Below are 13,576 nucleotides of genomic sequence, written 5' to 3' on the forward strand. Positions count from 1 at the left end.
TCTGAAATTTTGTATGTAGGTTCGTTTTATGTTGTAGGTGTGCAATAAAAAAGGATGTTTAGAAATTTCAACTGAGGCGTCCCCCTGGAGATAAAAAGGGCGCGTTTGCATATGAAAATTGTCTTTCCAACACTATTTCTCCATTCCGCTATATTTTCGGAGGCTCAAATTTTGTATGTAGGTTCATTTCATTTTGTAGTTGTGCAATACGAAATAATTTTTAAATATTCCTATGGAGCGTCAGTAGCTCATTGTTTCTCCATACCGGTATATTTTCAAAAAGATAAATGTCTCCGAACCGGATATAATAGACAGAAGCAGAAGTCTTTCTGCTTCAATAATTTTGTTGGGAGTTAAAATGGATACCAATACGTCTTGGCACAATCATGTCGCTGGAATTGCAAAGGCTTCCTCTCAAAAGCTTGAAACACTGTTCCGAACCAAAAAACTGTACACACCTCAGCAACTTTTGAATATTTATAAAGCTCAGATCAGACCCTTTTTGTGGAATATTGTTCTCATGTATGGAGCTCCGTCCCTAAGCATACCCTGAAGCTGCTGGATTCCATTAAGAAAGGTTGGGGACTTGTCTCTTTTCTATACATCTATCTGTTAACCAATCAAAATTGATATCACAAGTAAGGTATTTGAATTACAAAACCAATCGTATAGGCTTGCCTGCAAAAAATCGTACATGAGAGAAAGCAGAGCTTCTGAAGTCCGTGTGCTAGAACAGGACACAACATAGCAACACGCTACCTGACCGTTGAATGTAGAGTTGAACTCTAATTATAATTCTAAATTCGATCATAATTTTTGTATTATTTCATATTATATATACTTACATATATGGAATAATAAAAAATGAACAATTTAATATAATAATAAATAAAAAAAATTATTCATTTTTTTTTAAATTTTAAAGCTAAACATTTCATTTCTCAAATCATTTTCATCGACAACTGGTGTCGCACAAACAAGCGATTTTAGATACTCTTAAAAGATATAATCCAGAGGGTTCATATCTGGAGATCTAGGTGGTCATGGTTGAAGTCCCCCACGACTATCCACTGGCGAGCAAAAGTATCACATGGTCGTCTTACTAGCAAAGGTACATCCTTTAACAATTCTGGCAATGTGTCTTCTAGAAATTGTCTATACGTCACACTATTGAGTCGAGGAGAAAGAAAATGGGGTCCAATGAGATGATCACCTAAAATTTCCGCCCAGACATTCACTGAAAATTCCTGCTGAAATCTAATTTCTACTGTAGCATGGGGATTATCGTAGGCCTAGGAATAATTTTTATGGAAGTTTATGTTTAAAAAAAAAATATGTTTAAAATATGTTTTTCCGTTAACCAGCTGTCGCACCCCTACGAACGACAACCCTCAGAAGTCGAAACTTGTGCGAGCTAAGGATTAACGAGGTCTTACCTTTTAACGTGTGATTCCTAACACGGTTTGCATACCTTGAAAAACTTGCCTCATCTGTGAATAAAACTTCACAAGCTTCATACAATTCTTTGAAGTAACCACTGAGAAAACCCAATCGTCTTGGAAAATCACGCGATAAAAGTGCCTGCACCCGTTGCTTGTGTTATAGATAATAAATTTGTATGCAAAACACATCGATCACTGATATTGAACTGTGCAGCTAATTTTCGGTTACTTGTTAATGAATTGCCGTTAACTTCATGAATTATTGTTTCCTCTGTGGTGTAATTATTGTCCTCGGTCTATCAGGACGCTTGAAGTTTTGCTTGAGTTGAGTTTTGCGCAGTCCAGCGTGTGATCTGATGAAAGTTCTGTCTGCTGGAATATCTCTGTTAGGATATTTCTCGACAGAGACGACGGGCTTCTGCAACATTTCCATCTGATAATTTCGGCAATTTTTTTTCTACGAATTTGAATTGAAGTAAAGCACTGCTGAAACAGTTTGAAAAATTAATCAGGCATTTGGTAATTATAGTGTTTTTCGACGTTGGTTTGCAAAATTTCGTCTCAGAGATTTTGGCCTAGAAAGATGACCCCGAAGTGGTTGACCTACAATAATCCGGAACGAGGATTTGAAGACCCTAATAGAGCCTGACCCATCACTGACGGTGTGTGGGATGGCAGAAGAACTGGGCGTTAGCTACCATGCGGTTTTTGATGATTTGGAACGTATTGAAAAGGTTAAGAAGATGGAAAACCGAGTAGTCTACAATTTGAACTATCGACAAAAATTGTCACGTTTCGGGGTCTGTTCTTCTTTGCTTTTGCGCAATCAAACAATCCTTTTTCTGATCGGATCCTCACGTGCGATGAAATGTGGTTCCTTTATGACAACAGGAGTTATTCAGCAGAGTGGTTCAACACCGATGAGCCACCCAGGCACTTTCCAAAGACGAAAATCCACCGGAAAAAAGACCATGGTTACTGTATGGTGGTCAGCGGCTGGTATTTTTCACTATAACTTTCTGCAACCGGGTCAAACCATCACAGTTGCAACCTATTTAGAGGAAATCGATGAAATGTACCGAAAATTGTGTCAGTAGCAGCCGGTACTGTCCACCCACTATACTGCTCAGACCTCTCGCCAACCGACTACCATCTTTTCAAACACTTCGATAACTTTCTCACCGGTAGTACCTTTGCCAATCAGGACCATGCAAGCACGGCCTTCGTCGACTTCATCGAATCACAACTACACAATTTTCATGCTGACGGAATTACTCGACTTGAGTTACGTTAGCGCTTATTTCTATTAAATTGAGACGAAAAGCGAACAAACTGTCATTGCTTTTAAATATTGGTCGACACAAGTCTCTTAATTTCACATTGCAGAGGGCCTAATAGCTATTTTTTTGTATGACTTAAATGAGTTGCTTGGAGCATACTCCCCAAAATGCAATTCCGTATTGTAAATGAGTGCGTAATTGGCAGATAGTAGCATGGACGTAGAAAAATAAATGGACTCGGCAAACCAATACCTTCAACACAGAATGTTTTGAAGCCGCTCGGTTCGGTGGCGAGCGGGTTACGGGGAAGGAGGAATCTTGCGATAGACTGTGACATACCCTCCAACGACAGTGGCGCACGCAATAAATTCAATATGGGCAATGTAAACGAAAATATGCAAAATGTTATATACTTATGAAAACTTCAGAGATCTATTCATCAATTATTGTTAGAGATTATAGATATTTCCGATATCAATTACAGGAAAACTTCATTGTATTCGAAATAAATATAATTACTCGAAAAAGTCGGTTCTTTTAAAAAACTGTTGAAAATTGATAAATAAAAAAAGAGGAAAAAGGAACAATGTTTTGAATTGAGTATTTTGATCTATTCTAGTTCTATCATATTGAAGGTACAAAATGACAATCACAAAACGGTATTTCTTTATAATTTTAAGAGTAGATGGGTTACTAAAGTAATTAGTAAGAAGATAATATTCACCTTTTGATTGAATTTACAATTTGACTGTCTAATTTTCTTTAACCCACCATTATTTTGTCGTAGCAGACTTTCTCTCTCTCTAACAACGAAAATCATCAAAAGTGTCATTGCCTTTTTTTGAAATCAAAACTCATTGTTAGATTTTACATCAACTATTATTGTTGTGCTATCACCAGATATATTTTGCAACTATATCAACTTCATAAGGCTTTCGAAAAAGCTTGAATTCGGCTTCCTGCACGAAGAGGAAGTCTTTGTTTGCATCTCAGATGGTATTTTTTTCTTGTTCTGAGGTAGGATTGTAAATTAAACAACTCGAGTTTAAAGAATAACTGTAATGAAACAAATAAAACAACACAAAATAAACAACAATAACAACAATAAAAAAATTATTACAATTTGAAAAGGAACCAAATATAAATACACACATCGGAAAACTCTAGGGATATTTTTATAACATACTAAATATCATAAAAATAAATGCATGAGGTCGTTTAATTTCGATTAAATTGGTACACTCGACCACCCTGTAGATTTCTATGGGTTGAACAAAGCCTGCAAAAACGGTAACTAATCTTTTATCAAGTTTTTTACAAACTGTAGGTTTTCGGCTAAAATGAATAATCTGATAGTGTCGAGTTTGTACATTCTATGCAGTTCTTGCTCAGCAATTAAACTGGAAATATTGTGCTTTAACATGGAACGCCATCACTTACCATTCGCTGAGATGAATAGAGCTGTAGGGCTTCTTCAAGGTGGCATGCGACAAAATGATGTAGCTCTTCGTTTGGGGGTCTCCCAAAGTGTTATCAGTCGATTGTGGCGGCGTTTCCGTGAAACTGGCAGTCCAGCCGAACAACATCCAGGGCGAGGACGCGCTACAACTGCAGTTCAAGACCGATTTTTTGTCTTAACCGCAAGAAGACAACCGACAATCACAGCACCTGAGTTGGTTAACGTGTTGCAGCAGACGCACCAGGTAACCATTGGTCGTGATACTGTCAGAAATCGACTGCATGAAGCAGATCTCCACAACAGAAGGCCACTTAGATGTCCACCTTTGTCGAGAGGCAATCGCGGTAGAAGATTAGAGTGGTGTCAAGAACATCAAAACTGGGATGCAAATGATTGGGCCACAGTTTTGTTTACAGACGAATCCAGATTTGGATTTCATCCAGATTCTCGTCGAGTAAGACTGTGGAGACGACCTGGAAATAATGAACGTTTGAGACACGTCCAGGAAGTCCACACATACAGAGGTGGTACAGTAATGCTATGGGCGGAATCATGATCGGCGGCAGAACCGATCTCGTTTTTCCAAATCGCTCCCTCACAGCTCGACAGTACCTCGACACCATTCTTCTACCTATCGTCCGTCCGTTTGCTGGTGCTGTTGGTGAAAACTTCCACCTAATGCACGATAATGCTCCTCCACATGTCGCGCGTCTAGTGACTGACTGGCTCACCAACGAAGGAGTTGATGTATTGCCATGGCCAGCACAATCACCGGACCTCAATCCCATCGAGCATGTGTGGGACATGCTTCAACGAAGACTTACTCCGCATATGGGGAACATTCACACAACGTTTCAATTGAGAGAGCTTTTAATCGCTGAATGGGCAAATGTACCTCAACAAGACATTGACAATCCCATTTTGTCGATGCACGATAGATGTAGGGCCGTAATAAACCAGCGTGGAGGCCATATTTTGTACTGATTCCAATTTTTTTTGTATTATGATTTTTTTTCGGGGTGCCAAAGAAGAGCCATATTTTTTTTTAGTTTTGCTTATATGTGCACTCAGTATTTTTGACCATTTAATACATTTTGTTGTAAGTTACATTCGTTTAATAATCACCCGTCAACTTTTTTTTCCCTAAAGCGATCTAAAAAAAAATTATTGCCATTTTTAAAAATATCCCTAGACATTTCCGATGTGTGTATATCCATGAATCCATACCGAATAATATTATAATATTATATGAAAAATAGTGTCGTTCACAATTGAAACAAGTCAATTAAAAATTAACCTTTTACAATTATATAGTATTATATAATCATATAACTTCCCAATAATTTTGATAAATAACACACTCGATAATATGAATGGAAATATTTTTCAGAAATAGTTGTTTGAAATTAGAAACTTCGAAGATAAAAACCCAAACACCAAACTGGAATCTCGCACTCTACATACGTTTCGCTAACCAAGTTAGCGCTAACTTGGTTAGTGAAAAGGGCGTCGAGTGCGAGTGATTCCAGTTTGGTGTTTGGGTTTTCATCTTCTCCGAAGTTTCTAAGAGTTTTATTGATTTCGAAACAAAACAGTTTTTGTCAATATACTCCTAACTCGTTTTGTTGATGAATCTAATTTAGAGGATGTTTCATGATGAATTCTAATGTTGAAATATTTATTTAAAATCAGTTTTAATAGCTGCAATGAATGACCACCAATGGCATCTTCATCATACAAGTGATCACCAAAATAATCATATATTTTTGGTGGCATGTTTTTCAGAGTATTATTCACCAAAACATTCATTAGGTTTTTTTTATTCTATTACTGAATATGTTGTTAGTTTTATGGAAAAATCTAAAATACTTTTCAGCAACAACACAAACTTCTACTACTAACTTTGATGCTTTAGTGAGGTTTCGATATTCCTTTCTTATAAGCAGTGTAGAGGTAGTCTCATCATTTTCATCAAATAAAAGTGACTTACATCTAAAACATGAAACAATATTTTCCAGGCTCCTCGACACATAACCCGCAATATAACAGACAATATCAATAACATAATCTGTTAGACACCAAGCAGAAGAATGGAGAAAATCCAACGCTCGTATGTCTTCACTCAGTTTATTCTCAAATATTGCTTGGTCAGTAGTCGAAGAAAGATCTTCCCCATTCTCACTGATGGTAACTCGACCACTGTTACAAAATAATATCGAGGTTGCATCTAAGTTCAAAGAATTTCCCGTATCTCCAGCTTTTATTTCTGAATGAACTATCAACCTATTATAAGCTGCCTCAAATTGTCTAGCAGTTGGATTGTTATTGAATCCCCCACACTTCTAACTGCTCCAAAGAACAATTCAACATGATCCTGGGATAATTTATAAGTTAGAATATATTTCAGTTTTCCAGATTCGACATAAGCCTTTGAGGCTCTCTATACAAATAAGAAATCTTAAAAAACCAGTTTTTCTCTTTGATTTTAATACCTCAACTTTTCCTGTAGACAGATGCAATATTTATTCCTTAATAATGTCAAGATAGTCGAAAAATTGCTTACTCGTTTCAGGAGACAAAGGTTTTTTATAATTATATTTAGCAAATCTATTTTTTGCATTGAAAATGTCGAATAAAATCATTGAAGTAACGGGCGAACAATGCAGTTGCTTCCGCTCCTTGGAATTCAGGCAGTAATAAATCTTTACATAGATATATCAAAGAATCTGCTACACTTTTACTTAACGTTTGTGTGGCGATTTTGACTTTCATTTTTTCTCTAGTCCACAGTATGACGTTTTTGCAGTTTTGTTGCAGCATGTAACCCCTCATTATATTGAATGTTAACTAATTTGTCAAAATAATCCCAACTCACTTGATTTTTATCAGAGTCTTGCAAGTTCTTATAAGATCCCAAACAATTTCTTACCAATTTTATCATATGACATGGATCTAGAAATAAATATACCTTTTCCTTCGTAACAGGATGATTAAAATGAGTTTTCATTGGTGAAACATTGAAATCTGCTCTCAGAATTGAAGCCATCTTGAAATTGGCTGCAGTACCATCAAATGTTATAGAGGACACAATTACCCCAGTTTCATCAACCCACTCTAAACATTTCTTAACAAGACCAGCTTTGTCAGATCCAGAAAGACCATCTAAGAGAAAATATCCAACAGGTATTTTCCAACAACTGTTCAAACAAACCAGCATAAACACCAACACTCCTTTAGCTTCAGGAAGTTGATCGCTATCCAAATCAGTACCAATCTACATACCCACAAAACTTTTTGCCAGTCCATTCAACTTGTTTTCGAATGGACATTTCATCAAAAATTAAATTACAAATAATATCACATTTTTTTTGTTTAGCTGCATCAACTTTCAGTTTCAATGCTGTTAACGCTTCTTTTGTCCACCCAGGAGCACCATCAACTGATTGGTACCATTTTGATAAAGTTGTCGGGTGCGGTAAAGAATTATTGAATGTCGTCCTAACATAATTATATGCCTTAGTAGAATAAAAGCTCAGAGTTAGAGCAAATGATCTAAGTGCTGGTGTATATTTTTGAGTTCTGGGACCCTTAAGCATCCTTTTGAAAAGTTCAGATGTTGACTCTGACATAGAAGCCTGCAACAAAAAATATGCTAGATATCTTTGAAGATCAAAAAGTTGTTATCACATGATTTGTCATAATCGAGTATGGATGAATTCAAAAGAACATAAAATAGTAAGTTGCTGGAACTTTCAACTCCTCAGAATGAGTCTATTATTCATAAAAGAAAACTTTTGTTTCAATTCCTTCACAGATTGTTGAGATGATAAACAAAATAAAAATTTTAGAGTTAGCGGAAAAAAAAAGGAGTTTTTGTATATGTTTAAACTGTACCCATAATGCTACTTGAAATGAAGTGTATAGAAAAAAATAAACACAAAACCCAATATATCCCATAATGCGCTACATATTATAGCACCGAAAATTATTCAATCACTTCCTTATGACATCAAAGATGACTATTTCATTATCATTATCATATTTTCTGCTCGGCAAAGAAGTTCATGAGCAATCAACTCTACAAAAATCTATAATTTTCATACAATTTGTTGTGGTGGTGAAACGGATTGAAACCTTATTAACTCACTCTCAATGAACTTTCACAATCTTCACGGATCAAAGATTTAGCTTTCAAATGGTTTATCAGTGAATTCAAGTTTGTCACCTTGGACCGCAGTCTCCGCACTGACTGTTGTTAAGTTCTAATTTTAGTTTTCTGGCCTGTCAAGATTTTTTTCATTGTTTTCAGATTTCTTCTGACCTTACGAGGAGTTGAAAAATCACTGGTAGCTAGGTCATCAGGAGCTCGGAAATGAATATAAATAAAATTCAGTTTTTTTTCAAAAACTGTTGATCTTTTTTTTAAATTGTTATATTGAAGTTTAATAATTTAGTATTATTTCCCTAGTATGATCATCGTTTATGTTTTTTGGGATTAATAAAGAATAATAATAATAATGTTCAAGCTGTTATTTGTATTCACAAGCATGCACATGTCAAAGAACATGAATTCTGAATATTCTGGAAAAATATAAGATTAGACTGCAAATATCAACAATAATTAATTTACATTGAAATGACAAGCAGAAAAATACTGGCCTAAAATATCAAAATGAACTGAACTCATTATTATTATTATTGAACGCAAATTGTTACTATTGACGGATACAGATTTGGGAATCGTGGTTAAAATTAGCTTACAAATACAGCTAACCCATCGCTTGTGATAGGTAACTTCTTAAAACTATTTCTCTGTTAGATTATTTTTCACTTACTTTCTCTTCTGCAAATTTGTGGGCGAGTCTGTTTCTTTTTCTGTGACTAAGTTATGGATTAGTTCAGTTTCTGATGCAGTCAATGTTTCTGAGCTAGAATGAATACATTTTTCATATTCTCCTTTTGAATGTGTGCCCATTTCTGGAGTCAGAGTATGAGATATTTCGGTCTGATGAGTCTGCACATTGCTTCTTAATCTAAAAATTATAGAATGCTCAGATTGGGCCAATTTCTAAATGGAAAACACTATTAGTTTCAAAATCCCACAGGAAACATTGGAACCAATTCAGTTTTCCTTTGATATTTTTTTTAGCACTAAGAGTACAAAATTCCGTGAGCATAAAAGATCATTATTTGATCATTAGCACAATACCAGGAGCAGACATAGTTATGAAAATGAGCCTCAATCATGTTACACCACCTGGATTTGATCTTACCTCTTTAGTGGAGGGCCATCAATAGACTTGTCAACTTCCAAAAAATTGTTTTCTGAAGCTGTATCTGTTGAATCTGTAGATGAGTCATCCTTTTTGAAAAAAGTTAATTTATGTTACGAAAAAAATATTGCTAGAAAATGATAACTGTTGAATGATTACTATACCTTGAAGTTGGAGGAATATACCTACTCTTGATTAAAAGACAAAGGACGGACACCTTTTTTCAGGAATATTTTTCCACTGGGTTTCACTTCAAACGCTTCTCCCTCAAAATGAACGGAACAAATTCTTGCATACTTTCGAGTATTTTCGGGGCATTGCTTCAATCCCAAATTCTCAAAGCAAACTGCTCTTTCATTGGCATCAGTTGGAAATCTGAAAATTTTTGCTCTTTATTCATTAATACGTGTAGATAGAAATTATTAGAATTTGTATATTTAAAATGTTTTCATCTGAAAACATGAGCAAAAACCTGTATTCACTCACTTGTGTAAGGTCAATTTTTGGTTAGAACATTGGGATTGCTTGCAAACCCAACAGTAAAGCACCATTATTAGTTTCTATCTATTATTTAACTATATAAACCAAACACAGTAACAAATTCACTATTTTCAAAAAATATCACAAACCAAACCATGTCTACACGTAGTGGAGGGAAACAGTAAACACTCGAGGATAACATAGACAAACAGAACAAGGCAGCAGTGTTGCCAATGGGAATTGTACAAAATGCATACCAACCTGTCGCTGATGTAATTATTCTATTCAATCAACTGTTTCTCTTTCCCTCTTCCTCTCTCTCTCACTAAATATATCAATTCCGTGTTAGGAGTCACACGTTAAAAGGTAAGACCTTGTTAATCCTTAGCTCGCACAAGTTTCGACTTCTGAGGGTTGTCGTCCGTAGGGGTGCGACAGCTGGTTAACGGAAAAAACAGATTTTAAACAGATTTTTTTTAAACAGAAAGAGAGATATCCAAAATCCTTGCAGAATATCGAAAGTCCTTACAAATTCTTTGCATATCTTTATTACTGCATTTTAGTTTCTGAATAATCGGATTACTTGCAAATGCAGTAATTACTGGCAAATTGGCATCACTGCAAGGCAGGTAGTAGGCTTCCAAACGACAAATTCGACAGTATTGCCACGAGTTCACTTATAACGAACTGTGCCGATTTATATGGTAATGACAAATATTTTCGAAGTGAATGTGACACTAGTTTAGGTTCTGAAATGTTTGATGTCTATTTTAACCTCATGATAGAAGGTCATAACTTCATGCTGTTGAATGTAATTTGTTAGTTTTGAAGTTCCGCACAGCATTGGTAATATTGAAGAATTATCACGGATTCAATATGGCAACGTCCATATCCACATCGTGATCTTAGAATGCTCCCATTCACCGGCTTCATTTAATGAGGTAAATAACTGAGTCCATTTATTTTTCTACGTCCATGGATAGTAGCATTATATCCCAGCAGCATAGCATTCGGAAGATAATATTTTGTAAGTCGGTTTTATATGGTTATCGAACATCAAGATCTTAATTTTCATCCAGTCCAAATAATTTGTTCGGTCTCAAAATCTTGCTATCGAAATTATTATCTTTTCTAGTGAATTCTGAATCTTAAATTTTCAGTATTAAGCCTAGAATTGCCAGCTCTAAAATTTGGACAACACAGTTTTATGGCATTATTTTTATTTTAGGTATTACTAACTGATCTTGTTTAAGTTATTTAGTTTTTTATTATTCCCAAGGGTCTCCCAATCGGGAGACCTGCACGTGCAGGTTTCTCCTGAAGCAGTTCTAGCTACTGCAATCGTGGATATTGTCAATAAGTACGGAAAATCTAAAACTTGTAGAGTATTCTTGGACGCAGGCTCTTGAGCTCATTTCATTACAGAGAGCGACGCAAGTTTTTTTAAATCTCGATCGTAAAACGGTAAACGTTGTAGTTTCCGGTCTTGATGATATCTCAACAAACATAAAACAATCTACTTATGCAACAATTTAATCTCGTCACAATCAATTTGCAAAAGGTGTCGAATTTCTCATTGTACCTCAAATAAGCACTCTCATGCCGTCCATTCATATTAATCATTCTCTACTTGAGATTCCTAAAAACATTCCCTTAGCTGATCCAGAATTCTTCAAGCCTTCTGAGATTGATGCTCTTATTGGGGTGTAATTGTTTTACAAATTGCTTAGCATAGGCCAACTCTCATTAAAAGGCCAGCCAGATGCGGTTGTTTGAAGGTGATTGACAATGTTTCGTGATGAATTTCACTAGTTCGGACTTCCATTGTCTATTATATAAAATGATTTGAAATCCCTGAAACAAGTAAAAAAGAATAATTAAAAAGAATAGTTGAAAATAACAATTATATTAAGCAACAATAAACCTGAAATGAAATGATAGTGAAATAACTTACAAGTAAAAAATATAATAATTGAATAAATAAAAATTAAAGGAATGCAAAAAGAAAATAATATAATAAAAAAATAAAAAAGTGTAGAGATTCCAAGTCACGTTAGTTTACGACGTTTCGATTGTTGGTATCTACAATCGTCTTCTGGTGATGACTGGACTGATTCCTCCGAGAGATGACTATTTTATAGGTCGTTGAAATACTTTCACTTCCTCTACTTTCCATTTTCCGCTTCACTGATTCCGTGAGAGATGACCGATTTGGCGGGAGTTGGTCATTTTTCGTTTGATGATGGGTTTCCATATGTTTCGTATATCTACGCTGGCCTGGCTGAATACGTTGTTGGACAACATGTATGCGGCTTCCTTAAATTTTCTCCTGAACCAATGTTCCTCTCTGTGCAAGATCTCAGCTTGGGACCACTCGATGTTGTGTTGATGGGTCCAAACATGGTCTGCTATTCCTGATTTGCTGGTTTCTCCTCGCTGTGTGTGCTTCTTGTGCTCGGCATCATCATGTGCTAGACATCATCAAAAATGATTTTCAGCGGAATGGATACTCCAAAGCGATGGTAGAAAAGACTTTGGCTAAAAGACAGCAGGAGCCTCGCAAGGAAGAGAAGCCGTCACAACCAGTGCTTGCACTTCCCTACATCAGAGGATTATCGGAGAGTATAAGAAGAATTGGTTCCAAGTACAACATTAGAACCTGTTTCAGATCCGGTAACACTATCCGTAGCAGCCTCACGAAAACCAGGCCCCCAAACGCGGACTGCGATTCCAAGAATTGCATTTACCGGATACCCTGTGAGTGCGGAAAATCCTATATTGGTGAAACTAAGAGGCCATTGAATGTTCGCATTGCCGAGCACAAGAAGCACACACAGCGAGGAGAAACCAGCAAATCAGGAATAGCAGACCATGTTTGGACCCATCAACACAACATCGAGTGGTCCCAAGCTGAGATCTTGCACAGAGAGGAACATTGGTTCAGGAGAAAATTTAAGGAAGCCGCATACATGTTGTCCAACAATGTATTCAGCCAGGCCAGCGTAGATATACGAAACATATGGAAACCCATCATCAAACGAAAAATGACCAACTCCCGCTAAATCGGTCATCTCTCACGGAATCAGTGAAGCGGAAAATGGAAAGTAGAGGAAGTGAAAGTATTTCAACGACCTATAAAATAGTCATCTCTCGGAGGAATCAGTCCAGTCATCACCAGAAGACGATTGTAGATACCAACAATCGAAAGGTCGTGAACTAACGTGACTTGGAATCTCTACACTTTTTTATTTTTTTATTTTATTATTTTCTTTTTGCATTCCTTTAATTTTTATTTATTCAATTATTATATTTTTTACTTGTAAGTTATTTCACTATCATTTCATTTCAGGTTTATTGTTGCTTAATATAATTGTTATTTTCAACTATTCTTTTTAATTATTCTTTTTTACTTGTTTCAGGGATTTCAAATCATTTTATATAATAGACAATGGAAGTCCGAACTAGTGAAATCCAGATGCGGTTCTTCAAAAAACTCAACTAGGTTGGATCGTAGCTGGTGAAATTAAAAATCCTTTTGCCACTAGGCACATAAGTTGTCACTTAGGCTTACATGCAGCGCCATTTTGATCTGATCTCACTCGCTTCTGGGAAATCGAAGAAATTCCCTCCTCAGAAATTTCA

The 13,576-nt window shown here is 35.9% G+C and overlaps 1 long non-coding RNA gene across 5 annotated transcripts in view; it reads right to left on the minus strand.

Moving 5' to 3' along the window:
• Positions 1-3,785: 3,785 nt before the first annotated feature.
• The window catches only part of LOC111513256 (uncharacterized), a 29,589-nt gene continuing 19,798 nt past the window's right edge, over positions 3,786-13,576 (minus strand). For 2 of the 5 annotated variants that reach the window (XR_012467035.1, XR_012467033.1), the window contains 3 exons: positions 9,455-9,829; positions 9,017-9,214; positions 3,786-7,816 (listed from right to left, as the gene is read on the minus strand). This is a non-coding gene — a long non-coding RNA (uncharacterized lncRNA). Of the gene's footprint in view, positions 7,817-9,016; positions 9,215-9,454; positions 9,830-9,940; positions 11,679-13,576 lie in introns of those variants that run through there. The other 3 variants (XR_012467037.1, XR_012467034.1, XR_012467036.1) reach the window with 3 other exon arrangements.

Source organism: Leptinotarsa decemlineata, unplaced genomic scaffold (genome assembly GCF_025532065.1).
Source record: "Leptinotarsa decemlineata unplaced genomic scaffold, Ldec_3_MD MMD2_tig00026307_RagTag_RagTag, whole genome shotgun sequence".
Classification (NCBI taxonomy): domain Eukaryota; kingdom Metazoa; phylum Arthropoda; class Insecta; order Coleoptera; family Chrysomelidae; genus Leptinotarsa; species Leptinotarsa decemlineata.